General features: G+C 42.0%; 1 long non-coding RNA gene across 1 annotated transcript in view; it reads left to right on the plus strand.

Annotated features, from left to right (window-relative positions):
- The window catches only part of LOC139274696 (uncharacterized), a 31,649-nt gene extending 16,905 nt beyond the window's left edge, over nucleotides 1-14,744 (plus strand). The window contains exons 2-3 of the long non-coding RNA XR_011595570.1: nucleotides 1,992-2,134; nucleotides 14,721-14,744. This is a non-coding gene — a long non-coding RNA (uncharacterized lncRNA). The remainder of the gene's footprint in view (nucleotides 1-1,991; nucleotides 2,135-14,720) is intronic.
- Nucleotides 14,745-15,234: the final 490 nt, after the last annotated feature.

Below are 15,234 nucleotides of genomic sequence, written 5' to 3' on the forward strand. Positions count from 1 at the left end.
TGTAAAATCCCCTAACTTCACTCTAACTTCCCTCTTCCCCCCCCCCCCCCCGCCCCACCTCTCGTTCCCTGTGCCTAATTTATAAGTGTAGGCAAGGTTTTTCTGAGCATGCAAAAATCTACACTTACTCCATTCTAAGTTGGTTTGGAGTAAGTTTTCGCTGCCTAAACTTGCAAAACAGGCGTAAATGGCTGCTAACACCCTCTTTTGGAAAAAAAAACTGTTCGAAAACTAAACTCTTCCAACTCACTAGAATTGGAGCAATCTAAATGCCAAGAATTGCAATTTCTAAGATATTCCATTCTAAACTTGTTGCTCCAAAAATAATAGGAGCAACTTGAGCCCTGTCTGTGGGTGACTCATTCAGTGGGTGAAAGTGCACGTCCAGGTTCCCTTTTAGTGTCGGTCATTGTGCAGCCAACAATCTCTCATTTCAAGGCAGCAATCTGTTCCCTGACTATCCCCCACCCTCTGACAGAGCAGCAATTTGTTTTGTGACCCCACCTTATAAATGAATTGAACAACACTCCTTCCTATTAAAATTTATAGCATTGTTGAAAGGATCTTGTGTAACCATATGAGTTTCATCGAAGAAATCCTGCATTTTTGGGAATTTGGCCACTCTGGGGTGGGGGGGAGGAGAAGTGCAGTAGCTTTCTCTGCAGAAAGTGATGGTCTTTAACCCTGGTAAGTAAGGCATCATTAATATGATGTATGCAGCATAGAACGGCAGTTTTGAGCAGTCACTGAAGGCAATTTTAAGGTCGTCAGTTGCATTGAAGTTCATAGTGATTTTCACAAGCAGTGTTGTTCCAATCCTGGATGAAATTTGCAGGTTGGACTGCGGAAGACTGCAACATTCCAAGACTTGCCTCCCTGCTTCAGATTAAGTAGTGAACCTCAGACATTTTCAAGTCACTCTGGCAGGGTCTACATCGATCTTGGGTCGTCCTCTTCTGTGGATTCCTCTGGAGTTCCTCATCCTCTAGCTCATAGAGGAATTCCCAAAGGAATACTCATTCTATCAATGTACGTTCTCAAATTGAGATTGAAATTCCTTACAATAATAGGATGTGAGAAAAGAAAAGTAAATCAATATAAAAATTGAAAAATAATACAGCAAACTGAATGTAATAAAAACAACCCAAAAAGCCAAAAGTAATCCTGTCACACTTTCAACAAACTCACTTTCATGGGTCAGATCGTGGGTTTGAAAATGCGTCAGTTTTATATAGCGAGTCAATATGTCGTGTGCATCAGAAATAGTTCAGCATGCTAGCATATGCTTCTGAATTCTTTCCAAACCAGTAATGACAGACCACGTATCTCAAGTTAAACAACTAATTTAATATTGCATGAAGTAAAATTATATGGCAGAACAAAAAAAATCAAATGCTAACAGAAGCAGCACTTAACTTTCAACAGTGCATTGAACTATTTTCTGAGACAAACCTATCAAATAGTTTCAAGATTCTTGGTCCTTTTCAGTATCCATTAATCAAAATACCGACAAAACAGAGAATGGCGTTAAATGCTATGGAGACCCTTCTCATCACCGTGACCCAGACAAATAGAATTTCCCTCGGCCTGTCCATCCAACCCCACCATAACCCCACCAAGAAGGGGCCTGCTGTTGAAGGGAAACTTGGCGCTGCTGCAGCACTCGAAGAGGTAACTTGCCATTTAAAAGGGACAGAAGAGGCCCAAAGAGGACATGAACATTTTTGACCCAGCAATGATGATCGGTTATTTATGTCCAAGTCTGGATTCTGTGACTTGGAGTTGATGGCATTGCCAAGATCTTGCTGCTGTTTTGGTGGTAAAGGTTGAGGGGCTGGGGGCTTTACCTGCTACTTCCAGCACATTGGAGAAAGTTGCTAATGCCTACTGTATGATTAATCTGCTCTGCTTGTATTATCTTGCTGAAATGCGGATCAGTAAAAATCTTTTGTCACAAACTTTTTTTTTTCTTTTCTCTATCTTCAAATTAGTCACCAAAAGATGACAAACGGAGACTGGATATTGGCAAAGTCGCAATCCGTTCTTTCCACAGTTGGGAGCTGTGGTGAGAAGGAAGCAGAACGTCTGCCTTTTTGTCATTTGCCATTCCAGATTTAACCACCTGGTTGAGAAGGTAAGATTGCTTCATTGTCTATCCTCGATCAAGAGCCATGATACGCAGTGGACACTTTTCCTTATCTTGGAAATGAAATGCCGTACTTTTTGAAACCAGTGGGACTTAGTTGACCAAATGAGTATGTAACTCTAGAATCAAATACTATCTTTGCTGGGTGACAGTGTGTTGAAATGTGAATTCATGCTACCTTGATTTGAATTCACTTGAATTGAAGTATAGCATTAAAAAAATCTTACAAAAAGGGTTGAGTTTTGAATGATTTAGATACTAGTTTGATTTATGTTAGACACTGATCTGTCATGGTGCTTTTCTATAATTTCGCCGATATCTTGATTCAGTTTTGCAATAGAGTATGAAAAATGTATGCCATTTCTGCCAGTATATGTCACAGATTTTTAAGTTCTATATAGTTTTTTTAAAAAAAGGCTTTCATGATGGTAACCAGTGCATTGATAAGTTATATTAATAAACCATGGAATAAAATCAAAAGCAATATTCATACCTCTGTAGCCAGGTGATTATTGCATAGGAGATTCAAAGGCTTCTTCTGGAAATTGAACATTATTTATTTAGGGTCAATATTGCTGCAGATGCTCACATGCTGTATTGTTTCAGTCCTGTTGGTACTGTGGAAATTTCATCTGTGGAATTCACTGACCAGACTTGAATTATGTAGGCTGATCTGGTCGGTTTTGCTTGTTTAACTTCAGTCAGGGAGAGATTTCAGTTTTATCTGGAGAAAGTTTCACCTGTGGTTGTTGAACTGCCTCAGAGCATCCAGTAAATTTGGCATGTCATTGCAAATCAAACCTGCTTGATTGGAAGTAAATAGCATTATGCTGGGCTGACTGGATTTCTTTATCAATCTATAAATTCTTACCTGTGTGTTGAATATATTGGGGAATTACCTCATTTGTTAAAACTAGCGCCAGATCTGTTAATATCCTTTCCCATTTTTCACATTGTGGACAGGCCTCTTCAACTTGGTACAGAAATGTACACAATGATTGTTTTAAACTATTTGATTTGATTATAATTTTGCATTTGAATCGGTGGTATGATTCCATTTGGGGAATTTGTGGATATTTACATCACTTTTACATCTGTCAGTAAAATCTGTAAAGTTTCATGAAAATTATTTTATATTATATTAAAATAAGTCAGTTTTACTTGATGGATAGTAATTGACTGCAATGGTAATGCAAAATGATTAGCAATATTTGCCCGATATAGCCAGCCGGCTGCTTGTGGTGCGCGTGGACTGTGTAAATGCTGGGGACTGCATCAGCAAACTCCGATTTCTTCAAGTCTTCCAATAACTGCTACATTACAGTTTTTGAATTGAATATTTGATTTCAGTGTGATGCATTTAAAACTAAAATCAAATTTTTGGTTTTGGTTCCTCTATCTGCTATTAATAACATACGAAATAGGAGCAGGAGTAGGTCGTTCGGCTCCTCGAGCCTGCTCTGCCATTCAAGAAGATCATGGCTGACTCCACTATCCCCATATCCCTTGATTCCTTTTAAGATCCAAAAATCTATTGATCTCTGTCTTGAATATAAGAAAGAAAGTCTTGCATTTATATTGCGCCTTTCACGCCCACTGGACGTCTCAAAGTGCTTTACAGCCGATGATGTACATTTGAAGTGTCGTCACTTGTAATATACTCAACGACTGAACCTTCACAGCCTTTGGGGTAGAAGATTCCAAAGATTCACCACCCTCTGAGTGAAGAAATTTCACCTCATCTCAGTCCTAAATGGCCTGACCCCTGGTTCTCTACTCCCCAGCCGGAGGAAACATCCTCCCTGCATCTATCCAGTCAAGCCCTGCAAGAATTTTGTATGTTTCAATGAGATCACCCCTCATTCTTCTAAACTCGAGAGAATATAGGCCTAGTCTACTCTATCTCTCCTCATAGAACCCGTCCCAGGAATCAGTCTGGTGAACCTTTGTTGCATGCACTCTCTCTATGGCAAGTATATTCTTCCTTACGTAAGGATACCAAAACTGTACACACTACTCCAGGTGTGGTCTCACCAGGGCCTTATATAATTGTAGTAAGACATCTTTACTCTTGTACTCAAATCCTCTTGTAATAAAGGCCAACATACCATTTGCTTGCTGTACCTGCATGTTAGCTTTCAGTGATTTGTATACAAGGTCAACCCGGTCTATCTGAACACCAACATTTCTTAATCTCTCTCCATTTATAAAAAAGATACTCTGCTTTTCTATTTTTGCAGCCAAAATGGATAACTTCACATTTCTCCACATTCTGTTCTATTTGCCATGTTCTTGTCCACTCACTTAGCCTGTCTATATCCCCTTGAAGCCTCTTTGCATCCTCCTCACAACTTATATTCCCACTTGCAATACTTATTGAACTATTTATATCATCCTATTGTAGAACTTGCAGGAAGATGGTGGGAGGAGTAACGTTACAAAGCAGTGGCCCATAATTTGCGATTCGCGGTGAAGCGAAGGCGATCGCTCCTGAACCCTAAGAAAGCTGCCCACAGATATCACGTGCAGGTGGTTCGGAGGAGGAAGGGCCAGATAGACACACAATATTTTCAATATACTGTGGTGAGAACTTTACCTTTCTCAACGTGCAATTTATTGTTGCACTGTGAATTTATTGTAGCATTTCTCGCATAATACGGCAATAATGTCGTCAAGCTATCTAAACGGCCAATCATGTACATGAATTCTCTCAGACAGCAAACCAGGAAATAAAATAGAACTGATTATCTGCACATTTCAAAAATGTTGGAGTGAAATTAAGATTGGGCCATACATATAGCGTTAAGATAGAAGCTGCAATATCATGAACATACTTTTTAAAAATAAAAAATTGTTTAATCTAGTAATTTCTATCATGAGGAAATTTGACATTCTGCCAATATAAAATTAGTTTTTTAAGGTCAGAGCAGTTGTTTATCAGTCAGCAAGCTGTTTAAAAACCCCAGTTACACCTATTCCAACAAGGCTTAACATTTGGTGGGGAGTGATATTAGTGCAGAAAAGCTTACATTTTCGTCAGATCACGTGATTTCACTGCCGGCTTTAGGGGGTTCCACAGCGCTCCCAGGTCGCCATCAAAAATCCCACGCAAAATCTGTCCCACTTCATTCCTACCTTGAAAAGTAGCAGAAGTTGATGACTCAACGTAGTCCTGAATATCGGTGGACGTCATGGGAAGTCATTTGTTATATGAAAGCTGAATGAGCTTGTATCTGAATACCTCTATTTATGCATATACTTGCAACATTCAATCATTTGTAAAGCAGAGGAAAAAAATGGAACCATTCAAAAGTGCCATTTGAAGCAGTGGTGCATTCAGAAATTTCTGCGGGGTACGTATGTACTATTGGCGCGAGATACATTTCTACTGGGATCTTTGGGCTTGCTCCCTCCATGTGAAAATCTTGTATTTGGCACTTTACTTGGTGCTTTTCCAGGATTTTGGAGCTCACAGTAAATTAAAATGCTATTGATTAATAATACTAAGCAGAAATCCTGATTTGGCTTGCAAAGTTAAGGTTCTACCAGACAAAACAGGTTCAAATCATAAACCTCATGAGGGAATTATTCACAACCATTATGTCCAACTGCACTAAAAAACGTATCGGACAATTTACAGCAAGGTTCATTAATTTGTTTGAAGTGTTGTCTCCTTATATTTAATAAAAAGAAACACACAGCACTAATCTTACTACCAATGAGGGCAAACCTGATGTTTGTGTGCTGACACTTTGGTTTTCACTTGGCTCCCCATCTATTTATAATATATTAAATTGGTTACATGGGTGCGTATTTCATTGAAAATGCATTATAATTACCTGCACTACATGTAAAGTCTGGAGGTGGCGCTCATGGGTGTTTTTAACATTAAAAGTCTCTCGATATGATACAACAACTTGCATTTATATGGTGCTTTTAACATAATAAAAAGCCCCAAGGTCATCAAACGAAATTTGACACAGAGCCACATAACCAATAGCTGCTATATTTTATCTTCTAATAAAAGCAGAAGATGCTGGAAATACTCAGCAGGTCAGGTAGCATCTGTGGGGAGAGAAAGAGTTAACATTTCAGGTCAATGACCTTTCGTCAGAACTGGGAAATGTTAGCAATATAACATATCTTGCGATATATTCGTCAGATATGTTAAACATTCCTTGTTCCATTCCTACTCCGGCCTCCTCCCTCACTTTTTTTCAGTACATTGATGACTATATTGGTGCAATTTCCTGAACTGGAAAATTTTATTAAATTTGCTTCCAATTTCCACGCTTCCCTTGCCTTCACATGGTCCATCTCCAACTCTTCTCTTTGTCGACTTCTCTGTCTCCGTGTCTGGGGATAGGCGATTGACACACATTCACTATAAGCCCACTGACTCCCATCATCATAGGCAGTCCCTCGGAATTGAGGAAGACTTGCTTCCACTCTTAAAAATGAGTTCTTAGGTGGCTGAACAGTCCAATACGAGAACCACGGTCCCCGTCACAGGTGGGACAGATAGTCATTGAGGAGAAGGGTGGGTGGGGCAGGTTTGTCGCACGCTCTTTCCGCTGCCTGCGCTTGATTTTTGCATGCTCTCGGCGATGCGACTAGAGGTGCTCAGCGCCCTCCCGGATGCACTTCCTCCACTTAGGACAGTCTTTGGCCAGGGATTCCCAGGTGTCAGTGGGAATATTGCACTTTATCAGGGAGGCTTTGAGGGTGTCCTTGTAACCTTTCCTCTGCCACCTTTGGCTTGTTTGCCATGAAGGAGTTCCAAGTAGCGTGCTTGCTTTGGGAGTCTCGTGTCTGGCATGCGAACAATTTGGCCTGTCCAGTGGAGCTGATCAAGTGTGGCCAGTGCTTCAATGCTGGGGATGTTGGCCTGGTCAAGGACGCTAATATTGGGGTGTCTGTCATCCCAGGGGATTTTCAGGATCTTATGGAGACATCGTTGGTGGTATTTCTCCAGCGACTTGAGGTGTCTACTGTACATGGTTCATGTCTCTGAGCCATACAGGAGGGCGTGTATTACTACAGCCCTGTAGACAATGAACTTGTTGGCAGATTTGAGGGCCTGGTCTTCAATCACACTTTTCCGAAGGCTGTACTGGCGCACTGGAGGCGGTGTTGAATCTCGTCCCTCCCCGCCTCCTGGAAGGACTCTTCCATTTCCCAGTTTCTCCGTCGCATCTGTTCCAATGATGCCACCTTCCATACTAGTGCTTCCGTATATGTCTTCCTTTATCCTCAACCAAGATTTCCCTCTACCGTGGTTGACTGAGCCCTTGTCTGTGTTCATTCTGTTTCCCGCACTTCTGCTCTCACCCCTTCTTAACCTCCCTCTCCACCCCACCAGCCTCCACATTCAGTGGGTCATTCTGTAATTTCCGCCACCTCCAGCATAATCCCACCACCAGTCACATCTTTCCCTACCCTTTCAGCATCCCAAAGGGACCGTTTCCTCTGGTATGCTGGTCAACTCCTCAATAATCCCTAACACCCTCTCCCCTTCCCACGGCACCTTCCTGTGCAAGTGCAGGAGATGAAACACTTGCCCTTTTACCTCCTCCTTTCCCACTGTTCAGGGCCACAAATAGCCCTTCCAGGTGAATGTGATTTAATTGTACTTGCTTCAATTTAGTATACTGTATTCACTGCTCACGATGCAGTCTCCTTTAAATTCTGGTCACATGTCACTAATTCTCTGCTCCACTCCCTCTCTGACCACTCTGTCCTTGGCCTCCAACACTGTTCCACTGAAGCTCAGTGCAAGCTCAAGGAACAGCACCTCATCTTTTGATGAGGCACTTTACAGCTTTCGGGACTCAACCTCAAGTTCAACAATTTCAGATGATGACCTCTGTCCCTATTTTTTCCAGACGGCAGCTGTTGATAATTCTGCTATTGCCATTTACACTTTATCTCAACCTATCTTTTGTCCCATTAGCCTTTCCTTTTGCCTTCTACGATCATATCATTTGTCATTTAATCTCTCCTCCTTGCCACCCTATCACAGACCTTCCCTTTTGTTCTTTTCTCCCTTCCCCTCCCCTTTCCCTGCACTTGCTTAAAACCTGCTATATCTCTAACTTTTTCCAGTTCTGACAAAAAGTTATCGAACTGAACCGCTAACTTTGTTTCTTTCGCCACAGGTGCTGCCTGATCTGAGTGTTTCCAGAATTTTCTGTTTTTATTTCAGATTTCCAGCATCTGCTGTATTTTACTTTTGTGTCCATATTTTATCTTGTACTGAGATCATATCTATTTTGGATGTATTTAATGTTCTCTGTCCTGAAGTGGGAGAGCTTCTCCAACATTGCTTGGATGCTTTTTTAAAAAAAAAACCCATGGGCCCAAGTTTCTTCTGGAGTTGCTCCTTTTTTTTGGAGCAACGTGATTTTTATGGACTATCTTTTTAGTTGCAATTCTGGCCATTTACTTTGCACCAGTGTAAGTGAGTTAGTTTTTTTTTCAAAAGGGGGCGTTCCCAGCCACTTACGCCAGTTTTAGGCGTTTGGCCAGCAAATAGTTGCTCCAAACTAACTTAGGGCAGCGTATGTTGCCACTTCTGTCCGCCCAGAAAAACCTTACCTAGAGTTAAGGAATCAGCACAAGTAGCTACATTTCAAGCACCACCAAGCACCAAACAAAGCACAAAGTAATAAGCAATGAATTAACAAATAAAATAGAAGGAGCCCTGCACCTAAAGCACTGAAATCAATCAATAAATACCAAATAAAAATGGAAGTCCTACCTTAGGGAACGCAGCGGGCCGCCGATGAGGGAGCCCATTTGGCCAGGGCTAGGGACGGCGTGCTTCGGGCCCCTCCCACACAGCCTGCAGCGCGCACTCACAGATTCGGCCTGCCAGGAGCTACTGCACATGCGTGCAGACTCTAGCGCGCATGTGCAGAGGTCCCAGCACTAGTTCCACCCCCCAATCCATTGGGCCACGCTGCACCACGATCGAAGAGAGGCTGGGAAACGGCCAGAATACCGACGTCTCTTTTCGGCGCGCTTGGAGGCGGACAAAAACGGTGCACCTCGGGGTGAGGGCGCCAGAAAAACAGGTTAGGGAAACTCTCGCCCAATATATATATATTTTTGAACGACCCCTGTCAGGCCACCAGTTATTTAATGGCTCCTGATTAGTTAATGGGAGTATTGTGGCAGCAATCAGCACCAGTCGACCCAAGTAGTGCAGAATCAATTATTATTTTGCCCCATAGGAGCTCTAAAAATATTTTGTTTTCCATAGGAGCTTCAGGGAAAAGGAGAGGCCAGGAAAATGATCTCCCCCCCCCCCCCCCCCCCCCAGAACAAAAACAGATGTAGTCTGCAGGGATTCATGGATTGTACTCCTGCTGTACATCTTGCAACACATGACCGAGGGGTGAGGAGCCATTGATGGGAAACCTGTTCCTGCTATTGCTCCTGGTATAGCCCCAACGAAGGCATCCCGATCTTGAACAAGAACTTGGACTAGAAGCAAAATTGGGAGAAAGAAAACAAGAACTTGCATTGATGCCGTGCCCTTTTCAACCTCCGGATGTCACAACCAATGAAGTACTTTTGAAGTGTAGTTACTGGGAAAGTGAGAACGAATCAAAGTTGTGGAGGCAGCGATGCGACAAGTCATGTGATCCACTAAGCAAAGGGAGGGTAGGACACGTCAGGCCTCAACCCAAGCCTGGAGTCACTTCACTAACCCACCTACCCTCCATGCTGCTCCAGAATAGCCAGTTGGGCCAACTGTGAATCCTTGTCCAAAGTCCTTCAAGTTGATGTTTAATGCTACTGGCCTCTGTTCTGGAAAGGAGAGATTTTCAGTGGGCACAGCGACTCCTGTTTACCACTGTCCAGCTTCCGTCCCACTCCTCTGGCTCTGTAATTTCTTATATAAGATTTTGGCAGATAAGGTTCCCTACTGGAGCACAAAGTCAAAAGAACTATTTTTATACAAAGAGCTAGAATCCTGACGATTGTCCAGTGGCAGAGCTGAAACGAAATGTTTATTTAAAAACAAAAATAAAGTAGTAAATAAGTTGGGTCACTAACCGAGAATAGAAGCTCAAAAGATGGCTGTGCCAGGTCTATTGCATTGTGAGCAAAGTGTCGCTGCTCTGAGACAGTGTTCAGGTTTTCAACACAATTGGATAGCAACATAAATATCATTCTATTTCATAAGACAATTAGATAATTTTACAAAATGTTACTCTTTCCAGGTCCATGTGATACATCAAGTATGTAAATCGATTTAGAACAACAAAAACAACTTGCATTTATATAAAACCTTCAATATAGAAAAACTTCCCAAAGTGCTTCACAGAATCATCAGATAAAAATCGATGCCATGCCAAAGAAGGTGGTATTTGGAAGGGTGACTTATTAAAGAAGTTCTTAAAGGATGGGACATTGGCAGAGGTTTAGGGAGGGAATTCTAGAGCAGAGGGCCTCGACATCTGAAGGTACGACCACCAATGGTGAGGTGGAAGGAGTGCGCGAGGCCCGAGTTGGAGGAACATTCTCGGAGGTTTGTAGGGCTGGAGAAACTTGGATATAGAGAGGTGCGTGGCAATTAAGGGATTTAAGCAAGATGATGACATTTTACCTTTGAAGCAGTGGTGGTCCAGGAGCCAATGTTAGTCAACGAGGACATGGATGGTGGGAGAGTGGAACTTCGTGCAGGATAGGATACGTGCAGCTAAGTTTTGGATGAGCTGAAAATGAGAGAATTTAGAAGAATAATCAAGTTTGGGGGTGACAGGAGCATGGATGAAGTTTTCAGCTGCAGGTGGGCTGAGACACAGGCAGAGATGGGCAATTTTATGGAGTTAGAAGTAGGCGATCTTGGTGATGGAAAAGACATTGATCAGGTGCTCAGACTGGGGTCAAAAGGAATGCTGAAATTATATGCGTTGGTTCAATCAACTGGGCGGAAAGAGGGAGTTAGATTTGGTGGTGAGGGTTTGGAGTTTGTGATGGGCTTTGGTCTCCCGAATGTTTAACTGGAGGAAATTGTGGCTTATCCAGGAATGCTGGGGGCGAGGCGGGTGGGGGGGCGAAAGAGAGAGAATGAGCAATCCGACAACACAAAAGCAGTGGAAAGATCGACAAAAATGATGGATGTCGAGTAAGGTCTTTTCAGTGTATATGTGAAACCTGAAACCGTATCTTTCAATGGTGTTGCCAATGGGAAGCATGTAAATGAGGAAGACGAGGGTGCTAAGGATAGATCCTTTGGGGCTGTGGGGGCGGGAAGAGAAGCTATTGCTGGAGATGCTGAGTGCGATTGGATAAGTAATGGTTTTACTCGCGACTGTGGTACCATGGCTCAGCCAAGTCCTACACCTCACCACACCCTAATTACGAATGACCATGGTCCCATCATTTAACATTCATTGCCTTAATATGTAGAACTGTATCCCTCTGTGACCTTTATTATAAAACCTGTATTCTAACGTGGTCTCTAATGCACCATGTCATAGAGCATGTAAACTTCTTGTACAAAGACATCTGTATTGACTGCATACCAGAGGGATAATTGGTACATATGCAGGACACCACCAAGCTGTGTATATGGAAAATAAAGTTTTAAAAAATTAAATAAATAAAAATGGCGGATTGCCACAGATGGTGCTGAGTGGTTCCTGGTGCTGAAATTGGTTGGATCTTGGTGCCTTTGTTTAATATAAAAACTTTGGTTTGTTACAATAAATCATTACAAATGAGCACCGGAGTGCCTGCTTACTGTTGGTTCATGCAAATTAGTTACTTATAACTTTATTTGCCTCGAATATGTTCACTTGGTGTATGCAAATCTTTTCCAGAGGTGTTTTATCCTTCAGTTTTATATAATTATTCCGTGTTCAACACTTAGGACTTTCTAAAATATTTTTTAAATGATGCAATATCACATGACATCACTGTAAACATAGAACCATAGAAAATAGGTGCAGGAGTAAGCCATTCGGCCCTTCGAGCCTGCACTGCCATTCAATGAGTTCATGGCTGAACATGCAACTTCAGTACCCCATTCCTGCTTTCTCGCCATACCCCTTGATCCCCCAATAGTAAGGACTACATCGAACTCCTTTTTGAATATATTTAGTGAATTGGCCTCAACAACTTTCTGTGGTAGAGAATTCCCCAGGTTCACCACTCTCTGGGTGAAGAAGTTTATCCTCATCTCGGTCCTAAATGGCTTGCCCCTTATCCTTAGACTGGTTCTGGACTTCCCCCAACATTGGGAACATTCTTCCTGCATCTAACCTGTCTAAACCCATCAGAATTTTAAACGTTTCATTCTTCTGAACTCCAGTGATTACAAGCCCAGTTGATCCAGTCTTTCTTGATATGTCAGTCCCGCCATCCCGGGAATCAGTCTGGTGAACCTTCGCTGCACTCCCTCAATAGCAAGAATGTCCTTCCTCAAGTTAGGAGACCAAAACTGTACACAATACTCCAGGTGTGGCCTCACCAAGGCCCTGTACAACTGTAGCAACACCTCCTTGCCCCTGTACTCAAATCCCCTTGCTATGAAGGCCAACATGCCATTTGCTTTCTTAACCGCCTGCTGTACCTGCATGCCAACCTTCAATGACTGATGTACCATGACACCCAGGTCTCGTTGCACCTCCCCTTTTCCTAATCTGTCACCATTCAGATAATAGTCTGTCTTTGTTTTTACCACCAAAGTGGATAACCTCACATTTATCCACATTATACTTCATCTGCCATGCATTTGCCCACTCACCTAACCTATCCAAGTCACTCTGCAGCCTCATAGCATCCTCCTCGCAGCTCACACTGCCACCCAACTTAGTGTCATCCGCAAATTTGGAGATACTACATTTAATCCCCTCGTCTAAATCATTAATGTACAATGTAAACAGCTGGGGCCCCAGCACAGAACCTTGCGGTACCCCACTAGTCACTGCCTGCCATTCTGAAAAGTACCCATTTACTCCTACTCTTTGCTTCCTGTCTGACAACCAGTTCTCAATCCATGTCAGCACACTACCCCCAATCCCATGTGCTTTAACTTTGCACATTAATCTCTTGTGTGGGACCTTGTCGAAAGCCTTCTGAAAGTCCAAATACACCACATCAACTGGTTCTCCCTTGTCCACTCTACTGGAAACATCCTCAAAAAATTCCAGAAGATTTGTCAAGCAGGATTTTTCTTTCACAAATCCATGATGACTTGGACCTATCATGTCACCTCTTTCAAAATCTGCTGCTATGGCATCCTTAATAATTGATTCCATCATTTTACCCACTACTGAGGTCAGGCTGCCCGGTCTATAATTCCCTGTTTTCTCTCTTCCCTCCTTTTTTAAAAAGTGGGGTTACATTGGTTACCCTCCACTCGAGAGGAACTGATCCAGAGTCAATGGAATGTTGGAAAATGACTGTCAATGCATCCGCTATTTCCAAGGCCACCTCCTTAAGTACTCTGGGATGCAGTCCATCAGGCCCTGGGGATTTATCGGCCTTCAATCCCATCAATTTCCCCAACACAATTTCCTGACTAATAAGGATTTCCCTCCTTTTTGTTTACCAACCCTGGTGAAAGATCTTGGACATATTAACTGGATAATGTCAGGGTGATTTTCATCCTCTTGTGATCTAGCAAAGCTACAGACATCAGCTAATTTATTCTTTGATCCATGCTGTTTAATAAACTTGCCAATAGTGCTGTTTGCTTAGAAACCATTGGACAAAAGAAATGTTTTGCTCACCGCAAGCTTGTTCCTATTAAAAGGCTTTCATTGTACTGTACCTGTGCTTGTGTTTTACATGGATTTCAACTAGTACTATCTGATTGTTCAGGGGAAGTCATAATTAAAACTCGTGCTTAAAATCCCCACTATTCCGACTTCCCTCAGCCCTCATTTCAGCACAAAATGTCAGTTGGTTTAATTAGCTAGCTGCAATTAGAGATCCTAACAAGGATGTCATGACTTAATTACCAGAAATTGGAAGTATGAAGTGCTGGTAGGCATCAGTAGTGACTGTTCTGTCATTAACTCATAGATCACTTCTGTCTTGGATAATGAGCACATTTTCGCTGTGAGATTTACATCCCCATATATCGCCTTATTAGGGCTAAGTGGATATGTTTGTTTTAATGTGTGCTCAAATAAAATAAAATTAATTAAATGTCGTCTCACCAGACTTGTCTAACTTACTTTCCATTTTACGGTGGTAACCGTGTTAAACAATATTATTGAAATTGAGAAATAAACATCACTAAGTGTATAATGCTCACTGGATGACCTTCCTTCTGTCTATAGAGTATTATCTGGAGAATTCTGTTGTTCATTTGCAACTGCAAAGGTTCTAACCAATGTTGAGTGCCACGATTTTTAATAAATACTGAAACAATAAGGTTTCTTTAGTGGAGCAGATGACAGGTTGATTCTGAGAGGCAGCAGTTTACATATTTTTTTTAAAAAACTGAAACCTAATTTATTACAGCATGCTGTCTGTTCCATGATCAGGTGCCAATTTATATATAGTGTTTATTTTCCCTTGTGCTAAATATATGCATATATTGGCCCAGAATTTGCTGGAGCGACACATCTCACGGAATGCCCCGTTGGATATTTTTCCTGACCCATCACCTCAAATCTTTTGCACTGCAAATTGCTGGAACTGCAAGCTGATAAAGGAGCGGCGAGGTCAACAAGACAGCTGGGACCTTCGTGAACTATGGGACCAATAGTCTTATCTCCTTAACCAATAAGATCTAAGGATAGTAGAAAGAAACCAAGGAATGATGCCGAAGGAAATGGGGCGAATTAGAGTCAAATCGGACACAGAGAAACCAAGAGAAAGAAAGCACTGGTTGAGAGAAAAAAAGACAGGGAAAATAAGATCAAATTAAAAAATCTCAAGAACAATTTACTACCTGCATGCATGAGACTCCACATATTTCAATTGTTCCCTTTCTGGGCCAGAGAGGTTGAGTGGCATTGCAGGAACAGAAATATTATCATTTAAAAGGGTCCTTGCATCGTTGAGGACGAGCCCTAATTTTGCGGCAAGTTTAATTCATATTTACTATGCAAATGCAG

This window comes from Pristiophorus japonicus, chromosome 10 (assembly GCF_044704955.1).
Source record: "Pristiophorus japonicus isolate sPriJap1 chromosome 10, sPriJap1.hap1, whole genome shotgun sequence".
In the NCBI taxonomy this organism is placed as follows: domain Eukaryota; kingdom Metazoa; phylum Chordata; class Chondrichthyes; family Pristiophoridae; genus Pristiophorus; species Pristiophorus japonicus.